The following is a 19,162-nucleotide window of genomic DNA, read 5'->3' as shown; positions in this document are numbered from 1 at the left end:
TACGTAAGAGTTGTTTTAATTTATTAAATATTTAACTTAAAAGAAGGAAGTTTTATATCATTGTTAAAAAGTTGGAGGTGCTAAAAAATGAAGTATTCAGGAAGAACAAGGTAGGTATTTAGGGTGGCAAGCAGGATATATTTTGACCCATATAAAGAATTCAGCAGACTTTCAGATTAAAAATTCTTGCAAAATGAGTTATGATTGTAAAATTGCATTTGAATTTAACTCGTTGCAGAGTAATAAGGAGATTAGGCTATCCCAATTTTAGTTAAATTCCCATTGTCATTGGAATAGTACAATCCGAATATTTTCCACTACATTTCTTGTTTTGGTTCAGTTTTAGTAGGCACCTGATTGACTATCAGATTGTTCATTCACACAGTCATGCTGGCTGTCCTTTTCTCACTACAGAGGTCATGATACCAGGCTACCCACTTGGCTGATGCTTCTTTGGCATCCGGCCATCTTGAGAACACCCATGCTGGCCCAGGATACAGTCCTGCCCTGCTGATTGAGCTGCAGGATTCCTGGTCTAAGCAGCAGGCTCCTCCCTAATCAGTGAAAAGCATGTCTTTGACAGGGGAGATGTTTATAGCTGATCTGAGCTCCACTGGGTTAGAGACCATTCCTAATGAATGAAGCTTCTTATGGCCCATTTAGAATCTTTCACTTCACCATGCAGTCCCAAAGTACTTCCCTACACGTAAGCAGATTATCTTTAAAAAAAGAAAAACTTGATGCACTCATTTGCCGCCATTGCTAACAGCTGTCTTCTAGTAAGGATTTCATCAACACTAGTTTCAGGCGTTCACAAAGACAGCCTATATCAACAGTCCTCATTTGGATGACTTGAAAACCACTTATTTTTAAAAATTATTTTTATTAACATATAATGTATTATTTGCACCAGGGGTACAGGTCTGTGAATCATAAGGCTTACAAATATCACAGCACTCACCATAGCACATATCCTCCCCAATATCCATAAACTAACTACCCTATCCCTACTCTCCCCAAGCCCCAGCAACCCCAGTTTGTTTTGTGAGATTAAGAGTCTCTTATGGTTTGTCTCCCTCCGGATCCCATCTTGTTTCATTTTTCCTTTCCCTACTTATTAGCAAAGTTTGAGCAATTGTTTGTTGGGAGATGGAGTAAGAATATTGAAGTATTAACATCAGCATTCATATATGCCACTTTGAGTTCAGTGGTGGAAATGGTTGGGTTGAAGGTTTCTTTTGACTAGGAAGTTTTTAAATGAAGTCCTGTCTTTTCTAGTTTATCAGCCAAACATTAATTTCATATTTATCCTTATAGGATTATTTTAAGACTTTTTCAATGGCTGTTGTATAATTTTAAATAGACGTTTAGGTTCCTTTGGCTGACTCTGCTTATACCCACACTTTCTGTCTGGTTAATATTCCACGATCTTTCTACATGAACTCATGCTGCTAGTTGTTCATTAAATTGTTCTTGTCTAAGTACTTCTTGATCAATTCTATTATTATTTATTCTTATTCCTTCCTAGTATTGATGTTAACTGCTTGGTAATTTCCTGGATCTCCCCTTTGGCACATCTTAAAGATTAGAATAGTTATTATTATAATTATTTTCTTGAATCTTTCTGCAGCCCATCCATCATTCTCTATTTTCTGCATTGTTTATGACTTGAAGATCTACAGGATGTAAATATATTATTCATATAAAACAAATATCTTACTGTGAGGATAATACCCTCAAATATTTCTTAGCAAAGAGATTTATATTTTACTAAAATATACTTTGAACATACTAACATAAGAAATAAAATTACTGGATAAAAATTAAGCATTAACAGCTGAAATATACTTTTATTGGCAAATCATTTGGCCTTTCCTGAATGAACAAAATGTAAAAGTAAACATTTTTAAATTAATTACTTAAAAGTGCAAATAAAATGCTATTTTATTTGTATCATTTATCCATGAACAACATATGTTGTCTCTTTAAATATTTTCTTACTTTTGATTTTTTTCAAATAGTGCATATTCTTATAGTATAGACATAAGCCAATTTTAGGCCTTTAATCACAGAAGAGATACTACTAATTAATCAAAGGACCTATAATAACTACCAGATTCGGCATGAGGGCATTAATAAGACACAGCCTCTGAATTTAAGATGCTCACAGTTCAGGGAGGTAAAATGAGCAGGGCTGTATAACAGTATGTTTAAACCTTAGAGATATGTTCAGAGAATGCAAAGAAAGCCAGAATTAACTCTGATAGCCAAGCTGGAGAAAGTTACCATAGGGTAATCTAGACAGAGTCACTACATGTGCAGATGACACTATGACAGTGTATCTTTTCCAATAAGGATAGAAGGGAAATGGTTCTTTGTTTAATCTTGATCTCTTCTGCTGGATTGGAATCCAGCAAGCAAAGATGATGGTGACCTTATTCACTCTGTATCCATAGTCTGTCATAGCAGTTGTTTCATAATACATGCTCAATAAGTAGTTTTTGAAGGGATGAATGAATGAGGTGAGGGTAGGATTTTGAAAGTCCAGGTTCAAGTATTTGACTTATCCTTTGGGTAATGAGAGTCATGGGGATCAGGGAGCAGGGAGTCCTATGATCTCATTTGTTACATAAGAAGGTAAAAAGTAATTCTGGTGGAAATGGAAAGGATATATCCAAATGGGAACAGATTGTGGGCCCATTGAGTGAGGAATTCCAGGAGATGAGTTAAAAATATCAGAAGAAAACGAAGAGGACTTAAACTAAAGTGCTGGCTCTATGGATGGTGGGACAAGCTTCTGAATTGCAGTGGAAAGGATTCATTGACTGACTAGTTGGATATGAAGGGTGAGAGAGAGGCACAAAGGAAAAGACGAGATTTCTTGGTTGGGAGGGTGGGTGAATAGGAGTGCTATTTACTGAATTCAGGAATACCAAAAGGGAACATATTTTAGAGAAAGGATGATTTTAATATTGGATGTGCTCAGCTTGATTTCTTGTAGGGCATCTAAGTAAAGCAGGGTCTGGACTGGGATATGTAGTTTTGGGACTCATGAGTGTAGAAATGATGCTTGAGGTTATGGTAGAAAGTGAGGTTTACAAAGGAGAGTAAAAAGAAAAAAGGAAAAAAATGAAGATGAAATCTTAGGAAACACACATCTAAGTGATAGAGGGAGAAGAGCCAGCAGACAAGAGAGCTAACATTGTTTTGAACACAAACTGTGAGACAGATGCTATCTTAGTTACTTTGCATATGTTACCTAGTTTAATCTTCACAACAGCTCTGGGAGATCTTATCAAAGAAGTAGGAGCTTTTTCAGGCATCCTGAACACTTGGCTGGAGTGAATTTTAAGTAGACATTGGCAAGCTTTCTCTGTGAAGGGCCAGATAGTAAATATTTCAGGCTTTTGAGACAGCCTTACAACTCCGCCTATGAGGTGAGAAAACAGCTATAGATAAGCAAATAGTTGTGTCTGTGTTCCGATAAAACTTTATTTATGGACACTGACATTCAAATTTCATATGTTTTTAATATGTCAAAATATCATTTTTTTAAAATCACTTTAAAATGTGAAAACTATTCTAGGTTCATGGGCTCTATAAAAGCAGGGAGTAGGCTGCTAAACCTTGGTTAGTAGTTTGCTAAACCTTGGTTAAAAGTAAAAGAGGGTGTTAAGTGTCAGATGCAAGCATGTGAGCCCAAAAAATCACTGAATCTTGCAAACACAGTGTAGTTGATGACCCAGCAAAAGTGGTTTCAGTAGAATGGAGGGGCAAAACCCCATTGTAACAGGTTGGGAATAACTAGGTCGACAGAATAAGCATAGACTTTCTTAACAAGTTTGTCAGGGAAGGAAAAGACAGAATTAAGGTGATTACCTTAAGGGAAAGCTGATGTCTGGAGAGTATTTTTATGGTGTTTTTTCATTTTAGGATTTGGTTTCCAGGGAAACTCATTTAAAAGAAAAAATAAAAAGAAAAGAAAAAAATGAGGAAGCATAAAAACATAATTAATGCAGAGAAATGTCAGGTAATGAGAAAAATATTTTGGGAAAAGAAGTTTTGTATTAGTAAAAATACAATAGAAGTTGGGACTACATAAAAATTAAAAGCTGCACAGCAAAAGAAAGAATCAACAAAATTAAAAGGCAACCTACTGAATGGGAGAAGATACTTGCAAATGACCTATACAATGAAGGGTTAGTATCCAAAATATATAAAAAAGGGATAAAACTCAATACCCAAAAAGCAAATATTCCAATTAAAAATGGGCAGAAAACATGAACAGATATTTCTTCAAAGAAGACATCTAGATGGCCAACAGACGCATGAAAAGATACTTATTACCATTTATCATCAGGGAAATACAAATCAAAAATACAATGGCATATTACCTGGCAGAATGGCTAAAATAAAAACCACAAGAAATAAGTATTGGTTAGGATGTGGAGAAAAAAGAACCTTCTTGCCCTGTTGGTAGAAATTCAAACTGGTAAAATAGTTTGGAGTTTCTGTGGAAACTAGTTTGGAGTTTCTTCAAAAAGTTCAAAGTAGAATGATCCTATGATCCAGTAATCACACTACTGGGTATTTACCCCCAAAATACAAAAACACTAATTCAGAGGGATACATGCTCCATGTTTATTACAACATTATTTATAGTAGCCAAATTATGGAAGCAGCCCAAAAGTCCATTCGTAGATGAATGGATAAGAAAGATGTGGTGTATATATATAATGGAATATTATCTAGCCATAAAAAGGAGTGAAATCTTGTCATTTACAATGGCAAGGATGGAGCTAGAGACCATAATGCTAAGCCAAATAAGTCAGAGAAAGACATGTCATTTGGTTTCGCTCATATGCAGAATTTAAGAAATAAAATAAGCAAAGGAAAAAAGAGAGAGAGAGAGGGAGGGAGAGAGAAACCCAGAAATAGATTCTTATCTATAGAGAACAAACTGGTGTTTACCAGAGGGGAAGTGGGGGGAATGGGAGGAACAGGTGATGGGGATTAAGGAAGTGTGTATGGAAGTGCTGAATCACTATACTGTATACCTGAAGCTAATAGTACACTGTATGTTAGCTATACTGGAATTAAAATAAGAAACTAATAAAAAATATGGGGTGCCTGGGTGGCTCAGTAGGTTAGGCCTCTCCCTACGGCTCAGGTCATGATCTCAAGGTCTTGGGATCAAGCCCTGTATTGGGCTCTCTGCTCAGCGGGGAGCCTGCTTCCCCCACCCCCCTCACTCTGCCTGCCTCTCTGTCTACTTGTGATCTCTCTGTCAAATAAATAAATAAAATCTTTAAAAAAATATGAAAAAGTTAAAGAAAATTGGCAGAAAAGGTTTATACTCAAGCCCCCTAAATTATTACTGCAGTATTTCTTTCTATATCTGATAAATGCTTGAATTTATATTTGTCAAGGTAAAATGGAACTTAGAATTTCAAGGAATAGAAATCAAATATGTCATATTAAAGCTAGATTATTCTTTGAATAAATGATTTCACAGCTCTAATTAGGACTCTATTTTCGTTGCATTTAATTTCAGAAGGCCTTTTTCCTCCTGCCCTAGAGTTGCTTTCTCTCTATTTCTCTTCGTTGAGGACATCACTACTCTCATCAGTAAATTTGACCCTTACTGTGATTAATCCCAGTCCAAACTCACCAGAATGAAATTTTATATATTTTTTTACACACTGGCATTATTTTAATTATTATTTATGATTTCTCCATACTTTAATTTTTCCCTTCTGAGATCAAACAATGCAGTTATATTTTTCTATGTTATATCTCCTTCTAAAAACAGATGCTTGGCACATGTGTTCTGGGACAAATAGTCTTCATCAAAAGAGATAAACCTATGATGTCTTTCCCAAAGACACTGCAGAAACAAAATGTTTTGGATTTTTCCTTCTAATTTATTATATCTGGTGAGTGCTATAATTAAGGATTAGGAACCAAAGGAAATTATTTCAAAGCATAAAATTTCCTGGAAAGGAATTATGTGTCTAATTATCAAGAAACCTCTTCATTGTAAAATCAAAATATTCAAGTTAAAGGAACTCAGGTAATAATTTAAAAAACATTTTTTGTTGTGAAATGTGACACACATATAGAAGAATACATAAAATAAACATATACTGTAGTGAATAATTATAAAGCCAAAATCCATGTAAGGACCATCTTTTATGACATTGAGTTTTGTTCTCTCAAAACTCATATGTTGAACCCCTAATCCCAGTATGCAGTATTTGGTCATAGAGCCAATAATAAAAGTTAAGTGGGGTCATAAGGGTGGGGAGCTATTGTCCTTACAAGAAGGCAGGAAGACAACAAGAGAGCACTGTCCCCCTCCATTAGTATACAGAGGAAAGGCCATATGAAGATAGTGAGAAGGCAGCCCTGCAAAAGCCAGGGAGAGAGGACTTAATCCTGACAGCACCTTGATCTTGGACTTCCAGCCTCCAGAATTATGAGAAAATAAATGCCTATCATTTAGCCCACCCAATCTGTGATATTTTGTTAAGGCATCTCTAATAACTAATATACTGTGTGAATAAAAAATAAAACATTGCCAGAATGTCAGAAGCCCCCAATGTGTCTCTTTCCTATCACATTTCCCTTAGAGGTCACCAGAATGCTGATCTGAATGGTAATCATTTCCTTATTTTTCTTTATACTTTTTCCAGATATGAATGTATCTTTAAATAATATAGATTTTAAACTTCATATAGATAGAACTATATTGTTAATGTATTTGTCTCCATCTTGCTACTTTTGCTCTACATCAGTTTGGTCCCAGTTTTCCATGTGGCTATGTATAGTGTTAGTATGCTCATTTTTATTATGATAGAGTATTTAGATGTATGAATATACCTACCACATGAATAGCTATTTGGGTTGACATTTTGGTGAATATGAGTATTGTTGAAATGAACATCCCTGTAGATGGTTCCACTTATATAGATATTTCTCAATGGACTAATGGAGTAATATTTGGAGTAATAATGGAGTAATATTTCTGAAATGGAGTAATTGGCTCACAGGGTCTGTTAAAATAATATTTTCAAGGACAAATTATTTTAGAAATGTGACTTTATACTTCCATTCTTCACTCCAGAAGACAGTATCATATCTTTTTTCAGAGAAACAGCCCAGGTCGTAGGAACATTGGTTTTAGATTTGCCATTTTGTGATAGCTTTGTAATAATCACTCTCTTAGGGAATACATTTGAATGCTTTTTCTCTTCACACTGTTGTCACTTGGTGAACTCCAAAAAGGACCATCTTAATGTTTTCAATTCATACTTTAAATCTAAACAGCACTTAGTTGGGTTTCCTGGGAGGCTCAATAGGTTGAACTTCTGACTCTTGGTTTTGACTCAGGTTATAATCTCCGGGTCATAAAATGGAGCCCCCAGTGTGTCTCTTTCCTATCACATTTCCCTTAGAGGTCACCAGAATGCTGATCTGAATGGTAATCTGGCTCTGCTCCCAGCACAGAGCCTGCTTGTCCCTTTTCCTTCCCCTTTGCACCCCATCCCCTACCCTACTTGAACCATCTCTCTCTCTCAAATAAAATCTTACAACAACAACAAAAACAACAACAACAACAACAACAAACAAACAAAAGACACTTTGCTATTCTGGTGTGATGATTAATTAATTTGTACCCCTATACCACACAAATCCATTGTGTGTCTTCTATACTGCTCTTTTCCTGGGGAGATTGACTACTACTGAAGACATCATCTGGTTTTCTTGCTGGCTGACCTTGGTTAAATTGTTCAATGGGAGATTGGGTTTGGCTTCTGGTTCTTGCCTCTTGTTGGATTTGGTTAAGAGGAGGCACAGGCAAGAGGGTCTGGGGGTGGGAGGTTGGAATATTTCTTCTCAGCTCCCTCCCTACTTTGGTATGGAGTCTCTGGCAGAAGTGTCACTCTTCCAAGTGTCTAGTTCATTCTGGAAAGCTCATTCTCTATAGCTACAGTTTTCACTTGGCTCCAGGAGCACCATTTTCTCTCTTCATCCTTTTAGTCCTAGGGGTTGTAATGGTTTCCCACTATTGCTTGTCTCTAAGTACCTTATTTATTTCCTTATCCCTATCAACACTTCTATAAGGATTTTGGAAGTCTTCAATGATTCTTCTAGGGTAAATTCTGTTTCTTACTGGGACTCTGCCTGATAACTGGTCTTAAAATTTCTGTTAAATAGAAATTGTGTTTCTTCAAATACAATGCCTATTCAAATTTCCTGAATAGTTGTCACATTTTATTTTAGGTTTAAGTAGAAAGTGTTGCTAAAAGTGCAAACTTGCATCCCAATACAAAAAGAGGTATCAACGACTGATTAGTGTAGTTAAGTACTAGGTGATATGCATAAAAGTGAAATTAAATATGACATATATGAATTAATCTAGAGTCATAAATCAGAGCCCATATGCTTTGTTTGCAAGTTGGTGACTAGTCAAATTATTCATGGTTTTCTAAATCTCTTAATACTGCAGGGTTTATTATTTGCCCCACTTTTATAAGTGTGCTTAAGAGACCCTTCTTTAAGATCAACTAAATCACTCCCCTCATTTTGTCTAGCTTCCTTTTTCCTGGTCTTTGCAGAGAGTACATCAATCATACTCATAGAAAGAACCAGAATTTTCAGTATTTCACTGGTCTTAGATTATACCTAAGTTTTCCAGTATTTAAATTTGGAAGAGAAAAATATGCACAGCCTTTCCAGAATTCCTTCTGTATTGAGCTCAGAATATCATAGCCTAGCTTTCACGGGCATTGTTGGTGTTGATAACTCTAAACTTGATATGAATTCAGAAATCTACATTGAGGAAACACATATGTTTGCTAATCTATTTTTATTGTAGGTATTTTGATTTTTATCAAATTTTAAGTAAATGATTAAGGAAGTTAATTTTTAAACACCAGTTACAGTTTAATTTGAATATAATATGAAAAATTATCTTTTTCTAGTACTATTTGTATTACATAGAATATACAAACATGAAATACTTAAGCACAAACACCCAAAGGCTTTAGCCCTATAGTGGAAGATAAACCAAAAATAAGGGTCAATATACTCGGTTGACACCAGACATGCTGTTTTACTTCTGGGTAGATATAGGTAGTGAAGGTTTTATTTGTTGAAGTATTTTAGCTGACTCCCTTTGAATACTTGAGCTGAAATAATGGAAGAAATATTGTTCTTAGTATGTTATTGTCAAGAAAAAGAATGGTATAATACTGCCCATGATATTCCTGTTGCTCAGAGTAGTGACTGGCACATATTAGATGCTCAGTAAAGACAATATGTTGCTGTTGAGAAGGCCAAATGTCATCCATTCATTGCAAAGATTCATTTTGATCCTTTATACCTGCCAAATATTTATTAACATACAAGCCTCATTTACTATTTTAACAGTTCTGTTGCATATAGCTTTAGTGTTTTGCATGCAGTATGAAACAGATTGTAAAGATGAACTCATATGGAATATGCTGTGTTGAGGCTGGTTCTCAACCACCAAGATGTTGTTTGTATTGTTAATAGCCTCTGAAATCAGTATGAGACTAATGTACAGTTAATAATTTTACAACTGTCCTCTCCTAACACAAAACATAAGGCTTTCAAATAAAGAGGACAAGTTTAAATATAATTTGCATCAACACATTTGTACCTAGGGAAATGAAACAAAAATGTAATGAGTTTTAACACATACTGCAGGTTTACACACTTCACTACAAGTAGATGCTCAGCATTACTTTGACATTGCGGTATCTTTACAGTTTTCAAAATTAATTATTTTTCCTTTTCTATTAACTTTTAATTGCTTAAAGTTCATAAACAAGTGAAATTCCTGAGGATTTAGAATGAATCTATTGTTTTATATGTGTGTGTGTATACACACTCTGGCTTCTGATCCTTGACAATATTTTAATTAAATGTGTTCAGTACTCTAAAATATACAAGATGAAGCCAGTTATTGTCATAGAAAAAATCAGTGCTAAGGTAAGATGCCAAATCGTAAGTAGAGCACAATTAACATTGGCAATAGAAGGAACAGGTTTAGCAACACCCAATCAACATTTCCAGCTGAATTGATTAAAGTTCTTGGGGTGATCTTGAACTGTGTAACAAAGAGTATGCACATGAAAACATTTAGTATAGTAGCTAAAAAATAGAAAGAGCTCAGTGCATTCTTTAAAACTTCCCTGTTGAATACATTTGTACAGATTTTGCTGTTTACTTGCCACAGACTAAGTAAAGCACTTGGAAAGTGTCTTGTAAAGACCTACTGATTTTTCAGAGTTCTTAGAGCTGTAGAGAGCTGTAAAGAACTTAGAGGGTCCTTTCATTGTATGGGTGAAGAAACTGAAGCCTACAGCAGGTAAGTGACCATCCGGTTTCACTTGTTACTGATGAAACCATGACTGGAAGTCAACTCTTCTAACTCCCCCTTTCCAGTGTTCTATTATTTAGCACATGTCAAATGATGATGTAAATTGGTAAGAAGTTATAATTGATCAGAAAAAATACTGTTCTTATAATATAAGTTTTAATTCCCAAACTGATCCTTTTATTCATCATTAGAGCATGAATGTTTTTCACACATGCAAAAAATGTAACAAATAAATTCTGGATATTTAAAAGGAAACAATGTGATTTGACAAGAAAACAAGAATTTTTACTATCACCATGTATTTTATAGGTTGATAATTTTAAACTCTTTTATAGGAAGCAGAGTATAGAAAAAGGAGTACAGATTGGAAGAAAACTGGATTTCTTGTCCTGAATTTATCACATCTCAGCTGTTAGAATTTGGAAAGATTACTTAACTTTTCTGAGTCTCAGCAACTTCAGTTTGAAAATGGATATATTTACTTCTTGGTTTTAGAAAGAAGATTATGTGATAGCATTTTGTAAACTGCAAAACATCACATAGTGCAAGGTGTTACTACATGGTAGTACCCAGTAGTTGAGAATGACTCTTGAGCTACACCATCTGTTTTGTAGTAATGTTTTTGCCACTTATTGGCCAGTAACTTCCTTAGGCCCAGCTTCATCTGTAAAATGGATACAATAATAACACTTACCTCAGATTTGTGAGGATTAAATTAGTTAATTTACATGAAACTAACACAGTAAGACAATATTTTATTTTTAACATAATTTTATGTTTCAGCTTTATGTGTAGTAGCCAAAACAACTTGAAGCAACCCAAATATCTTTCACCAGGTACATAAATATATTGTGGTATATCCACATGGTAGAATGCTGCTCTGCTCTGCAAAAAAGGCGAAGAAACTACTGATGGTAGTAGTGACTTGATTGGTGATTGAAGATGATTGAGAATGGTAATGATTAATATGGATATTTAGATAAATATTTTGGAGCACCTGGGTGGCTCTGGGTGTGGAGCCTGCCTAAGATTCTCTCTTTTTCTCCCCTTCTCTAAAAAACGAACAAACAGGGGCGCCGGGGTGACTCAGTGGGTTAAGCCTCTGCCTTCTGCTCAGGTCATGGTGTTAAGGTCCTGGGATCAAGGCCTACATTGCAGGGGGCCTGCTTCCCTCACTCTCTGCCTGCCTCTCTGCCTGCTTGTGATCTCGCTCTGTCTCTGTCAAATAAATAAAATCTTTAAAAAAACAAACATAAAAAAACAAAAACCTCTATTTTCCCAGTTTATTGAGAAATAATTGACATGTTACTCTATAAACTTAAGTTGTATAGCATGAAGTTTGATTTATACATATTTTACTAATGACAATAGGTTTAATTAACTTCTTAACACTCATATATAGTAAAAACAAAAAATTAATTCTCCTTGTGATGATAGCTCTTCAGATCCACTCTTCTAACACTTTTCCTATTTTCCATATAGCAGTGTTAACTTTAGTCATCATGTACTTTATCTTATAACTGGAAGTTTGTATGTTTAACCACCTTTCTCCAATTCTCCCTCCTCCCATCCAATGCCACTATATTTTCAAGACTATTGGTAATGACCTCAAAATGTTTTTTTATTATAAAATTAATATTTTAATTGATTAATTAATAATATATCATAAGTGTAGTTATTAATAAAGGAAAATATTAAATATTCTAAAATGGCTTATCTATTAAAATATATTGGTAGAAATTAAGCAAAGAGGAATTTCCTTGAATAAATTCATATGGAGTCACTTGAGGATGAACATGGATATTTAAAAATAAGACAAATATCTATCCTTACTTAGAATTCTTCTCATTTCTTGGCTTAAGTGACTGTTATAGCCATATTTGTCTTAATGATAATTCCTCATTTTATTCTTGGCTCTTCACTATGTCCCATAATTATAGAGCAAAAAATATTTGACAGATTTTGGCCCAAGTCCAATTTGAGAGAGCAATTAAACATGTGAAGATTAGTGAAGTAGTTTGTATTTTGCATCTTAAAAAGAAGGAAATGAGAATCAATAAGCAACAGGTAAATAAGATTTAGACCAGTAAGATTTTTGCAGAGTAGATCCCTCTCCTAGAACCTTCAGAGAGAGAGTATAACTCTGACACCTTGATTTTTAAACTTCTAGTCTTCAGAAGAGTGAGAGAATATATTTATATTTTTTTAAGCCACCTAATTGGTCTTAATTTGCTATGGCAGCCCTAGGAAATTAATACAGCTCTAATTCTATTCTCATTCCCCAAAAATTTACCCTTGGAATGAGTGAGAATCTGGATTACTTAAAATGGAAGTTTCCAAAATACCCATCTTTTCATTGGACTCTTCTACTTCAAAATTTGGTTGGAGATTTCAGAGTAAACTGTAATATCCTTAGCATGCATGGAAGGATCTTTATAATTAAGTCTTACGCAAACCTCTCCAGTTGCAACACTTTCTACTCCATGCAAACCTCCCAAAGCCTAGCCATTCCTAAATTTAATAGCAATTTATCGCATACTCTCAACTCCTATCAGTTTTAAGACTCAGCTCAGGAATCCTCTGTGGATTTTCTTTGATCATTTAAGCTTGGCCAAGGTCTTTATACTATTCTTGTGGAACATTTCATATTGCACTTTAGTTTTCCGATTACTTCTTTGTCTCCTACACCAGAAACTAGGCTTTTAGGCATCTGATATTCTTGAATATAGTATGAGTTCTATAAGTAATTTTTGTTTGAAGGCACATAAATCGATGGGTGGGATTGCATGGAGAATGGAGCATAGGTTGGTCCCGCTGAGGAATCAGAAAGTCTTCCTTGGGACATATCTTTCCACATTGTTTCCTTATTCTCTTTTTTTTTTTTTTAATTTTTATTTTTTATAAACATATATTTTTATCCCTAGGGGTACAGGTCTGTGAATCACCAGGTTTATACACTTCACAGCACTCACCAAAGCACATACCCTCCCCAATGTCCATAATCCCACCCTCTTCTCCCAAACCCCCTCCCCCCAGCAACCCTCAGTTTGTTTTGTGAGATTAAGAGTCACTTATGGTTTGTCTCCCTCCCAATCCCATCTTGTTTCATTTATTCTTCTCCTACCCACTTAAGCCTCCATGTTGCATCACCACTTCCTCATATCAGGGAGATCATATGATAGTTGTCTTTCTCTGCTTGACTTATTTCGCTAAGCATGATTCGCTCTAGTTCCATCCATGTTGTCGCAAATGGCAAGATTTCATTTCTTTTGATGGCTGCATAGTATTCCATTGTGTATATATACCACATCTTCTTGATCCATTCATCTGTTGATGGACATCTAGGTTCTTTCCATAGTTTGGCTATTGTGGACATTGCTGCTATAAACATTCGAGTGCATGTGCCCCTTTGGATCACTACATTTGTATCTTTAGGGTAAATACCCAATAGTGCAATTGCTGGATCATAGGGCAGTTCTATTTTCAACATTCTGAGGAACCTCCATGCTGTTTTCCAGAGTGGCTGCACCAGCTTGCATTCCCACCAACTGTGTAGGAGGGTTCCCCTTTCTCCACATCCTCGCCAGCATCTGTCATTTCCTGACTTGTTGATTTTAGCCATTCTGAATGGTGTGAGGTGATATCTCATTGTTGTTTTGATTTGTATTTCCCTGATGTGGAGTGATGTGGAGCACTTTTTCATGTGTCTGTTGGCCATCTGGATGTCTTCTTTACAGAAATGTCTGTTCATGTCCTCTGCCCATTTCTTGATTGGATTATTTGTTCTTTGGGTGTTGAGTTTGCTAAGTTCTTTATAGATTCTGGACACTAGTCCTTTATCTGATATGTCGTTTGCAAATATCTTCTCCCATTCTGTCAGTTGTCTTTTGATTTTGTTAACTGTTTCCTTTGCTGTGCAAAAGCTTTTGATCTTGATGAAATCCCAATAGTTCATTTTTTCCCTTGCTTCCCTTGCCTTTTGCGTTGTTCCTAGGAAGATGTTGCTGCGGCAGAGGTCGAAGAGGTTGCTGCCTGTGTTCTCCTCAAGGATTTTGATGGATTCCTTTCGCACATTGAGGTCCTTCATCCATTTTGAGTCTATTTTTGTGTGTGGTGTAAGGAAATGGTCCAATTTCATTTTTCTACATGTGGCTGTCCAGTTTTCCCAGCACCATTTATTGAAGAGGCTGTCTTTTTTCCATTGGACATTCTTTCCTGCTTTGTCGAAGATGAGTTGACCATAGATTTGAGGGTCTATTTCTGGGCTCTCTATTCTGTTCCATTGATCCATGTGTCTGTTTTTGTGCCAGTACCATGCTGTCTTGATGATGACAGCTTTGTAATAGAGCTTGAAGTCCGGAATTGTGATGCCACCAACGTTGGCTTTCTTTTTCAATATCCCTTTGGCTATTCGAGGTCTTTTCTGGTTCCATATAAATTTTAGCATTATTTGTTCCATTTCTTTGAAAAAGATGGATGGTACTTTGATAGGAATTGCATTAAATGTGTAGATTGCTTTAGGTAGCATAGACATTTTCACAATATTTATTCTTCCAATCCAGGAGCATGGAACATTTTTCCATTTCTTTGTGTCTTCCTCAATTTCTTTCATGAGTACTTTATAGTTTTCTGAGTATAGATTCTGTGTCTCTTTGGTTAGGTTTATTCCTAGGTATCTTATGGTTTTGGATGCAATTGTAAATGGGATTGACTCGATTGACTCCTTAATATCTCTTTCTTCTGTCTTGCTGTTGGTGTAGAGAAATGCAACTGATTTCTGTGCATTGATTTTATATCCTGACACTTTACTGAATTTCTGTATAAGTTCTAGCAGTTTTGGAGTGGAGTCTTTTGGGTTTTCCACATAGAGTATCATATCATCTGCGAAGAGTGATAATTTGACTTCTTCTTTGCTGATTTGGATGCCTTTAATTTCCTTTTGTTGTCTGATTGCTGAGGCTAGGACCTCTAGTACTATGTTGAATAGCAGTGGTGATAATGGACATCCCTGCCGTGTTCCTGACCTTAGTGGAAAAGCTTTCAGTTTTTCTCCATTGAGAATGATATTTGCGGTGGGTTTTTCATAGATGGCTTTGATGATATTGAGGTATGTGCCCTCTATACGTACACTTTGAAGCGTTTTGATCAGGAAGGGATGCTGTACTTTGTCAAATGCTTTTTCAGCATCTATTGAGAGTATCATATGGTTCTTGTTCTTTCTTTTATTGATGTGTTGTATCACATTGACTGATTTGCGGATGTTGAACCAACCTTGCAGCCCTGGAATAAATCCCACTTGGTCGTGGTGAATAATCTTTTTAATGTACTGTTGAATCCTATTGGCTAGTATTTTGTTGAGTATTTTCGCATCTGTGTTCATCAAGGATATCGGTCTATAGCTCTCTTTTTTGGTGGGATCCTTGTCTGGTTTTGGGATCAAGGTGATGCTGGCCTCATAAAATGAGTTTGGAAGTTTTCCTTCCATTTCTATTTTTTGGAACAGTTTCAGGAGAATAGGAATTAGTTCTTCTTTAAATGTTTGGTAGAATTACCCCGGGAAGCCGTCTGGCCCTGGGCTTTTGTTTGTTTGGAGATTTTTAATGACTGTTTCAATCTCCTTACTGGTTATGGGTCTGTTCAGGCTTTCTATTTCTTCCTGGGTCAGTTGTGGTAGTTTATATGTTTCTAGGAATGCATCCATTTCTTCCAGATTGTCAAATTTATTGGCGTAGAGTTGCTCATAGTATGTTCTTATAATAGTTTGTATTTCTTTGGTGTTAGTTGTGATCTCTCCTCTTTCATTCATGATTTTATTTATTTGGGGCCTTTCTCTTTTCTTTTTGATAAGTCGGGCCAGGGGTTTATCAATTTTATTAATTCTTTCAAAGAACCAGCTCCTACTTTTGTTGATTTGTTCTATTGTTTTTTTGGTTTCTATTTCATTGATTTCTGCTCTGATCTTTATGATTTCTCTTCTCCTGCTGGGCTTAGGGTTTCTTTCTTGTTCTTTCTCCAGCTCCTTTAGGTGTAGGGTTAGGTTGTGTACCTGAGACCTTTCTTGTTTCTTGAGAAAGGCTTGTACCGCTATATATTTTCCTCTCAGGACTGCCTTTGTTGTGTCCCACAGATTTTGAACCGTTGTATTTTCATTATCATTTGTTTCCATGATTTTTTTCAATTCTTCTTTAATTTCCCGGTTGACCCATTCATTCTTTAGAAGGATACTGTTTAGTCTCCATGTATTTGGGTTCTTTCCAAACTTCCTTTTGTGGTTGAGTTCTAGCTTTAGAGCATTGTGGTCTGAAAATATGCAGGGAATGATCCCAATCTTTTGATACCGGTTGAGTCCTGATTTAGGACCGAGGATGTGATCTATTCTGGAGAATGTTCCATGTGCACTAGAGAAGAATGTGTATTCTGTTGCTTTGGGATGAAATATTCTGAATATATCTGTGATGTCCATCTGGTCCAGTGTGTCGTTTAAGGCCTTTATTTCCTTGCTGATCTTTTGCTTGGATGACCTGTCCATTTCAGTGAGGGGAGTGTTAAAGTCCCCTACTATTATTGTATTATTGTTGATGTGTTTCTTTGATTTTGTTATTAATTGGTTTATATAGTTGGCTGCTCCCACGTTGGGGGCATAGATATTTAAAATTGTTAGATCTTCTTGTTGGACAGACCCTTTGAGTATGATATAGTGTCCTTCCTCATCTCTTATTATAGTCTTTGGCTTAAAATCTAATTGATCTGATATAAGGATTGCCACTCCTGCTTTCTTCTGATGTCCATTAGCATGGTAAATTCTTTTCCACCCCCTTACTTTAAATCTGGAGGTGTCTTCGGGCTTAAAATGAGTTTCTTGGAGGCAACATATAGATGGGTTTTGTTTTTTTATCCATTCTGATACCCTGTGTCTTTTGACAGGGGCATTTAGCCCATTCACATTCAGGGTAACTATTGAGAGATATGAATTTAGGGCCATTGTATTGCCTGTAAGGTGACTGTTACTGTATATGGTCTCTGTTCCTTTCTGATCTACCACTTGTAGGCTCTCTCTTTGCTTAGAGGACCCCTTTCAATATTTGCTGTAGAGCTGGTTTGGTATTTGCAAATTCTTTCAGTTGTTGTTTGTCCTGGAAGCTTTTAATCTCTCCTTCTATTTTCAATGATAGCCTAGCTGGATATAGTATTCTGGGCTGCATGTTTTTCTCGTTTAGTGCTCTAAAAATATCATGCCAGCTCTTTCTGGCCTGCCTGGTCTCTGTGGATAAGTCAGCTGCCAATCTAATATTTTTACCATTGTATGTTACAGACTTCTTTTCCCGGGCTGCTTTCAGGATTTTTTCTTTGTCACTGAGACTGTAAATTTTACTATTAGGTGACGGGGTGTGGGCCTATTCTTATTGATTTTGAGGGGCGTTCTCTGAACCTCCTGAATTTTGATGCTCATTCCCTTTGCCATATTGGGGAAATTCTCCCCAATAATTCTCTCCAGTATACCTTCTGCTCCCCTCTCTCTTTCTTCTTCTTCTGGAATCCCAATTATTCTAATGTTGTTTCGTCTTATGGTGTCACTTATCTCTCGAATTCTCCCCTCGTGGTCCAGTAGCTGTTTGTCCCTCTTTTGCTCAGCTTCTTTATTCTCTGTCATTTGGTCTTCTATATCACTAATTCTTTCTTCTGCCTCATTTATCCTAGCAGTTAGAGCCTCCATTTTTGATTGCACCTCATTAATAGCTTTTTTGATTTCAACTTGGTTAAATTTTAGTTCTTTTATTTCTCCAGAAAGGGCTTTTATATCTCTCGAGAGGGTTTCTCTAATATCTTCCATGTCTTTTTCGAGCCCGGCTAGAACCTTGAGAATTGTCATTCTGAACTCTAGATCTGACATATTACCGATGTCTGTATTGATTAGGTCCCTAGCCTTCGGTACTGCCTCTTGTTCTTTTTTTTGTGTTGAATTTTTACGTCTTGTCATTTTGTCCAGATAAGAGTAAATGAAGGGGCAAGTAAAATACTAAAAGGGTGGCAACAACCCCAGGAAAATATGCTTTAACCATATTAGAAGAGATCCAAAATCGTGAGTGGGGAGAAAGGGAATAAAAAAAGGTTCAAAAAGGAAGAAAGAAAAAAAAAGAACAAAGAAAAAAAAAAAGAAAAGAAAAAAAATTTTTAAAAAAGAAAACACCTAAGAAAAATGTAAAAAAGAAAAAATATATATATTAGATAAACTAGTAAAAAATCGTTTAAAAAGAAAAAGGTAACAGTTAAAAAAAAAAAAATTTACCCGAAGGCGAGAAGAAAAAAAAAAAATGAAAAAGAAAAAATTAAATTAACTGCAAGACTAAAAAAAATCACAGGAAAAAAGCCATGAGTTCCGTGCTTGGCTTTCTCCTCCTCTGGAATTCTGCTGCTCTCCTTGGTATTGAAACCGCACTCCTTGGTAGGTGAACTTGGTCTCGGCTGGATTTCTTGTTGATCTTCTGGGGGAGGGTCCTGTTGTAGTGATTCTCAAGTGTCTTTGGGGCCGGGGTGAGTAATCCGCTCGGGTTTGCTTTCAGGAGCTTTTGTTCTCTGAGCGCTTTCCGTAGAGTTCCGGAGGACGGGAATACAAATGGCGGCCTCCTGGTCTCCGGCCCGGAGGAGCCGAGAGCCCAGGGCCGCACTCCTCAGGGCGCCCTCAGAGAACAGCGCCCAGTTACTCCCGTCTGCCTGACCTCCGGCCGCGCTCCGAGCTCACCGAGCCTGCGA

This window comes from Mustela nivalis (genome assembly GCF_964662115.1).
Source record: "Mustela nivalis genome assembly, chromosome: 1".
Classification (NCBI taxonomy): domain Eukaryota; kingdom Metazoa; phylum Chordata; class Mammalia; order Carnivora; family Mustelidae; genus Mustela; species Mustela nivalis.
The sequence above is the reverse complement of the archived record's forward strand: the minus strand, read 5'-3'. Positions refer to the sequence as shown.